Below are 7,954 nucleotides of genomic sequence, written 5' to 3'. Positions count from 1 at the left end.
TAATTGAGAATAAGTGACAAAATACACTTAATATACATATAAGAACCCTAACCCTTTTTTTTACTACTGTAGATATTTATCTATCTTTCAATACTTACCATAAAATAAGCGATTATGTGAAGACCCATGCTATTATTAAGACGTGTGCCTTAACGTTCGACGTTATTCTTGTATTTACGAAATCTATCGTTTTCCTTACATTACAAACGATCTCAAAACATACGTAGTCAAGTAGGTTAGATTATTGTATATATATACTTAGAAAAATAACATACCGTCGTACCACAAAAACTTATAAACATCTGTTTAACACTTGTCTAAAAAAGGTCAGGTAATGGCGTTGAAATATGGTCCATTTTGCAGCCACACTTTTTTAGAAAAGTGTTCAACAGATGTTTAACTTTTTGTAGTAAGGCTGATAGAGTTTTTACTATTCAAGACACAATTAATTTAATAAGAACTGGTTTCTGTAATAGTCGTTTTAATGACTGATTTCACCCTCCGTTTAATTTTATAAATGTACCTAGAACTAGTTAAGTATAATGTAGGAATAATATCACAGAAATGTATGGAAATTATTCAATGTGTTTTTAATGTAAATATTTAATTTAAAGTATTTAAGTGTGTTGTGCAAAAGTTGGGCGAAATTCCTGGTACTAATTTATCCAACCGCAGGTCGGTATTATATTTAACTGGTAATAAAGGTATGACATTCCATGTAGATTTTAACATTTCCGTTTTAATTACTCACAAAATTAAAGTGAATATAATTTAGTAAAATAACATTTCTTAAAATATAATGTACTATCAACCAATGACATTTATGATCCACCTTAGGAAAATCTCTACAGTCTACAGACAGTAGAGAATCTCGTCTCTGGGAGATTCTAGAGACAATCAAATGCAATAAGTTTCAAATTCGGCATATACTGTTAAGGGGATAGTCTTTATTATTTTGACAGTTTCAAAAAATTTTTCAACAACGTGGGTCACACATGTCGACTGTACCAAAGACTTTGGTTCAAGTGATACCTCCATTTCTTCATAATTTTTGTCCTCACTGACGCCCAGCCTGTACGACAATGTATATAATGTAAATTGTAGTATCTAATATGATCGTAGTGCACTGAACGTTATGTACCGAAGTAATCATATTTATTGGACCGATAGCAGTAGTCAGTTTGCAATAATGTAGTAGTTGTGTTAATAAATGCAATTAACTAACTTTTCTGGTGTTTCTTTGGTTATTTTACCTTGTCCTTAAAAATCATAATTTCTTAAGGAGGTTTAAATATTTTTTGGGACCGCCAATCCTACACGACTCTGCGCATGAACAACTCCAAGACCACGGGCTGCTTCGTGACAATTTTTTGAAAACCCACGAAGTCATTTCAACCCGAGAAACCATGGACACTAAAGTAAAAAATACACTAGTAACACACATATACCTAGGAAAAATTCAAAAGTTTTTGACATTACGTAACGTTTTCTTGTTGAATCCAATGGTTTCAAATCTAAAAAGGATTGTAAATAAGTGGCTTAACAGGCTTAAGTTTTATTGTTGGGCAAACAATTCTCTCATACAAAGAAAGCTGAATCACCTTTTATAATCTTTACTTATATTATTTTGAAAGTGAAAGTCTGGTATGTCGAGCTTTCACACCAAAACTATTAGGGTCAATTCCCACTGAAAGAGCAGCGGCCGGCAGCGGCCGTAAGAGCACGGAAAATGTAAGAGCGCGGCGCGGCGCGGCCCAGCGCGGCGCCGCGCGGCCCGCCGCGCTCGCGCTCAATCCCTTGCATTTACGGCCGCTGCCGGCCGCTGCCGGCCGCTGCTCTTCCAGTGGGGATTGACCCTTAAACCGATATAAATGAGTACACAGATAGTCTGGAGTCTGAGAAAAGACATGGGCTACTTTTTTTCGGATACGGAAAATAAGTCAGTAACACCTATTAAGCAGCAGTAGAAAACAGCTAGTAGGGACACTTAATATTGATACTAAAAAAAATGGTTCTGAATTAAATTATTTCCGGACATCAGTTTACCTGAAGCAGTTTCACACAAACTTTGCTCTGCAAAGCTTTGTATTAAACCAAAACAAATTCTCAATACAAAATCAGCCGCACTCAAGACCACCACCTTTTTACTTAGTGCTCAGCCAAACGTTAATAATCAGCAGAACTTTTTGCTCAATCCTCCTTGCACCCCATTAGGGTACGTCATTGCGCTCCTCAATTGTTGCACAAAGAACGCCAAGTGTTTGACGAAAGATTAATTTGGGAAAAATTTGGGCGTCTACCCGAGAGATTATGGAGGGCCACATATGTCGATGTAAGCAGCAAATTGTCTGGTGATGTTATGAATTTGTGGAATTAAAGTCTGTAATGCTTTGAGTGGTAAAATTGTCGAAAGAATTTTGAGGAATTAATGTTATTAGCCGTCTATTTGAAACGCAGCTCCCAGACTCCTGTCCTAAGAAAGTATAAGCTATGTCCTTGAAACAAAGTTGGAACTTACACGAAGGTCATTAAAAAATACTACACAGCCACAGCACATACTTTCATTTATTAAATGCCCCAATCAGACAACTCTAGTCAACAGTTTTTTTTTAGAAGTAGAATTATAACAGGATTAGGTATACATACATATAGCTAAATTCTACCTAAGATTACTAACAAACATGAACCCCAAAACATTCCACAAATTCATTGAACAAAACAGAATTCCATCACCTACACTTCGTCAATAGTTAAGAAACTCAAGTCTCCATCGATGGCGTTGTGTCGATCTGCTTAAGCGTTCATCCCTCCCATAATCTCCTTATACTGTTACTTATTGTTCACCAGGGGGGAAAGGGGGATACGAGGGAGGGGGGACGAACACGCCCACTACCCAAGTGTCTTCGAAAAGCCTGTAATTGGTGAACATCTGACACATTTATTTCGCACTTTCCAGTTTAAATGAGTTTGCCAGAATTGTAATTAAGGGCGCTCCGAAGAATTTGTGTAGGTATATAAGCCTTATGTGCGTAGGTTGGTAATGGGAGTGGGTTTTTGTGATTACATATTGCTTTTCCTGAAATTGGATGTTATCCTTGTAATTGAACCGTTAACTTCAATTCGAGAGGTTTTCGATTTTAATGCCTTCGACCTACGACATTAAATTACAATCAGACTACAAAGTGTCATTTTTTAAAAATACATTTTGAAAATAGTCATCTTTGATTCAAAGACTGTTGTTGTTGTTGTGTTGTTGTTGTTGTTGCTGTTGTGTTGTTGTTGTTGTTGTTGTTGTTGACTGTGTTTGTTTTCATGAATCTGATTAAAAAATACTAGTCTACATACAAACCTGCTTACAAGTCGTAGAATGCACCCATCATAAAGTCATCCACATAAAATTATTTTAATTCCCATTTTTTTACTTCTACGACAAGATCGTTACAATATTCGTCCGTATATCACATCCCCCCTGCGTCTAACTCAGTTAACTTTGTGATGGACTTGATAACAACAGGGTGTGCTCAGGGGATTATTATAGCCCGCCTGTAAAAAGCTTAAGGATCCTACCGTTCTGAAGTTCAGCCGCGACCATGTTTTGGATTATATTTAGGATTTTTGTTCTTATTGTTTAGAGTTAGCAGTTCGTGGGCTGTTTTTTGGTAATAATTATGATATTTTAAATAATCTATAGTGCAGCAAATTATTTCTTGAAATATAAGAGGGAATCAAAATGAAGTCAAACCTCCGAGCCTTTTTCCCAATCATGTTGGGGTCGGCTTCCAGTCTAACCGGATTCAGCTGAGTACCAGTGCTTTACAAGAAGCGACTGCCTATCTGACCTCCTCAACCCAGTTACCCAAACAATAAATGAAATGTTTATGCAGGCGTAATACCTGTAACTACTATGGGTGAGGAGGTCAGCCAGGCAGTCGTTCAATTTAAATAAAACACTGATACTTAAATGAATCCGGACAAGACTGGAAGTCGACTACAATATAGTGAGAAAAAACAGATAATTATTTTCATCCACTTTCATTATCAAAGTTCCTCCTCCAGTTTATCCTCTTGTATCTAACCTATTTATCATCATTGATCTACTACATATATCTATTTCAAATACCTAACATTTAATTTAGGAAGGCCAAGCATTATAAATATTAAATCAATGCAGTATAAAATAAGTAGACGGATAATGATGTTGTCTCAAACATTTGTAATTGACAACATCAACTGTTACAATGCTCCTGCGATGTCGGGAGTCATTTCTAAGGAGATGATAAGCAGAAGTACAATCTGTCTTACAGATCACCCAATTATATAGTCTTGCTACGAGTTTGAACAACATTATCTCATTGAATTTGCTAAAGCCGTAATACACTCAAATTTTTTGACTTAAGGTGTTTAGAGATTTCAAATTTCTATTGTAAAATCTCTAACAGTTTCACACTTCTACTGTTGTTCTTGGTTGTAAGTTCTAAAAGCGAAGCCCAATGTGGGTTTCATGGAACCTACGGGTTTCATTACTCATAAGGGCTCTGCAAAAATTGGGTTTCAATTTCAAACTAAGTATTTAATTACCCAAAAATGCTCAGTATTGATTTGTAATCATTTCCAACTTTTAAAAAATCATCCATTCAAGCACGACCCACTTCATACACCTTAAACTTTGAACTTACTGCTTCATTCCTGCTTGCTGCCATTTCTCCAAGTCGCGGTAACAATGCAAGTCCACCGCTGTGCTTGTCAAGCACACGCGTCCATTGTCTCCAGTTTTAATTACTTGAGGGAATACAATAAATAGCTTTTTAAACGATCGGGTTAGCGTTGAGGAAGGGTTATTGTGATTATGCAATTTTTCTATGTTTACTCTTGAAAGGTGATTGCTTGATCTTTAGAATTATCTAAGTTTATGTTTTTCTTTGGTAGTTCCTTATAGTGTAACTGTAGAGTAACTGGTTCCGATTTTGGACAATTTTAGATTACTAACTACAACATTAGACGACGATTAGGACGACAAGATTATTTTGTGGTCCTAAGTGCTCTAAAAGTTTTAACGTTATGGAACTCAAAGTCTGTATGTATTTTTTTTGTAATCATTAGTTTGGTGTTTGATTCCCAAAAAAAAAGAACTTTGATATGGATACCAAGTGTTTAAAAATCTTATTTCCATAAATCTAAAAATCTTAATTATTTTCTATGTCAGTCAAGAGTTTCTCTTTCCAGTACCATATTATTTTCTTAAAATCTAAGCATGATTGAAAAATTCTAATTAAACGTCGTTAGATTCTAAAGTACGTTACCATCGAGTTCGCGACTCCCAACTCTCATTGGCTCATTATTAGTTTTATTTCGCAGAACCTCTGTGACAAACACACGGCCAACTCGTCTCGGTACTAATTACATTTTGAATGCCACCCTTCAGCAAATAATGTTGTAGAATTTTATTAAAGCGAGCTCATTGGTTTGCCAAATGATTCTTGCGAAGGTAAGCAAAATGTTTGACGCTGTAATTGTTTTGTGGGTTCGGTGGAAGGAGTACTGTTGGCAATTTTAGGATTTGGTCTTTTGAGTCTTGATTTCTAAACTGGTTTGATCTTTGTATACGAATTTAATTAAATAGTCCATGTAATGCTTATAATGAGTTGATGATTTAAGCAGGGACCTATTTAAGTATGATGATCCGCCTTTTGCCAATTATTCTGGGGTCGGCTTCTAGTCTCACCAGGTACAGCTGAGTGCAGTGGTTTATATTGTGCTACTGACTATCTGACCTCCCCAACCTAATCAGGAATTCCCGATACCCCTTGGTAAGACTGGTTGTTGGGCTTTCTCACCTTTGATAACTTTTGAAAGAAACTCTGAAAAGTAGCAATAAAGTTTCATGAAGTTAAACGGGAGATCAGACTACACCTATGAAAACCGACAAACCAACCGCATCAAGATGAAATTATCGTTGTAACATCGGCTTATGACCGGAATCAATACGCGATGATGGCAATAAAAGCGAGATGTTTGCCTACCCCCCCGCCCCGCGGCGCCCGGCAATTTAGCCGATATTAAGTTTATACAGCGATTTGTACCCTTCTTTACACCGGCCTAGGTTTGGGCGCGGCGGTTACTGGGAGAGAAAACTGCTGAACTGAGACTGAGTGCTGTCTTGAGTTGTATTGAGAGAGAGGAAGTGGTAGTGTAAAAAATGGCGTCTAGCAGGACAAGATGTGAATATTAGGTTTATGATATTACCCAATGATGAGAGATAATGTAAGAATTTTGGGGAAGCTCTTCCAAAGTAACAATTGTAGCCCAGAAAGAAAGACATCTGAAAAAAGGTTACCTGTTTTATTTTTGCAAAAAATTTTAACGCGTTGAAAGACATCGACTGCTAGCATGATAAAGTTTTCTTCAAGCATTTCAGTAGATTTATTTTTATTGCTGTACCTTGTTACTCATATTAAGTATTACTTATTCAAAGCACAGGTTTATCATTTCAAATAAGTTGGTATGGTTTTCAAACGGCAGTACAGAAAAGACAGCGTTCATCCATTCCCCTACACGTCGCGCCCTAAGCCTCAGTTGGTGAACGATATTATTGGGTCAATTGCCCCTCCCCAGCAGATATTAGTTCCACGCCCGAAGCTGATCGGCCGAACTCACCTTATATTCATTATTACAGTATTATATTCAATATACTTTTATGTATTCAGTGGCGGATTAACGTCTCATTGAATTTTTATGACGGCTGTGGTTTTTCTGAGCTTCATTTTCTGTATAAGTCGCGCGATAAACATGGGCCTTCGGAATTACTTTATAAAGGTTGCCAGGTGGATTGGTGAATAGTCGTGGTGGCCTAGTGGGTAAAGAGCCGACCTCTCAAGTATGAGGGCGCGGGTTCGATCCCAGGTTATGCAAGTACAAATGCTTCGTACAAATTCTTAGACACCATATCTGTGTTTCGGATGGCACGTTAAACTGTAGGTCCCGGCTGTCATTGAACATCCTTGGCAGTCGTTACGGGTAGTCAGAAGTCAGTAAGTTTGACACCAGTCTACCAATCGGTATCAGGTTGCCTGGGTAACTGGGATAAGGAGGTCAGATAGGTAGTCGCTCCTTGTAAAGCATTGGTACTCAGCTGAATCCGTTTACACTGGAAGCCGACCCGGGCTTCCAGTCATGGTTGGGAAAAAATTTCGAAGGATGAGGGGGATTGGCGAATTTTCACAGTTTTCCGGACTATTATATGTGTAGGGACAGCATGTCGATTCTATAAAATATCACAACTCACTTCGACATCACTCTCACTTCGACTTCGATCTAAAGGTAGAATTCCGTGGACGCGACAATAGTCAACCTTTGAAAATGTATGGCACCGTTGTCGAGGCCCGTGACAGTCGCGCGCGGCCGACGAATTTCGTAAGCTGCTCGCGGCATTGTCAAAAATTTAATTCTGGTTTTACTAAAATTCTATAGATGTTATTAAGCGCTAGACCATGTTGAGAAGCGTACGGCCGCGAGCGGCTCACGAAATTCGTCGTCCGCGCGCGACTGTCGCAGCCCTCGGCAGCGGTGCCATACATTTTCATAGGTTGACTTTTGTCGCGCGCGGCTGCGACAATCGCGACCCACGGAATTCTACCTTAAAGTTTCGTGATTGACATTGTCAAACTACACTAGCGCTTCACTATCGAGCGTGTTGACAAGTTGAACTAAATCAAAGTCGAGATTTTGACAGATTTGTCAAAATCTGTCTATCTATAGGGGAGGTAGGGGAGAGATGGGCAGTTGGGAGACATGATCAAATCAGAATAAAAGGGGGGTCCTTTTATTCTGATTTCTGATCATAGTTTTGTTTTTTTTTAATTGGGTAGTTTACGTTACCGACTGGTAACGGTGTTCATCCATAGACTATCTGTCATTTCTGTGAGTTGTCAAGAACAAACACTCGTAAAAGTACTTA

The sequence above is a fragment of the Helicoverpa zea genome, chromosome 24 (assembly GCF_022581195.2).
Source record: "Helicoverpa zea isolate HzStark_Cry1AcR chromosome 24, ilHelZeax1.1, whole genome shotgun sequence".
In the NCBI taxonomy this organism is placed as follows: Eukaryota; Metazoa; Arthropoda; class Insecta; order Lepidoptera; family Noctuidae; genus Helicoverpa; species Helicoverpa zea.
The sequence above is the reverse complement of the archived record's forward strand: the minus strand, read 5'-3'. Positions refer to the sequence as shown.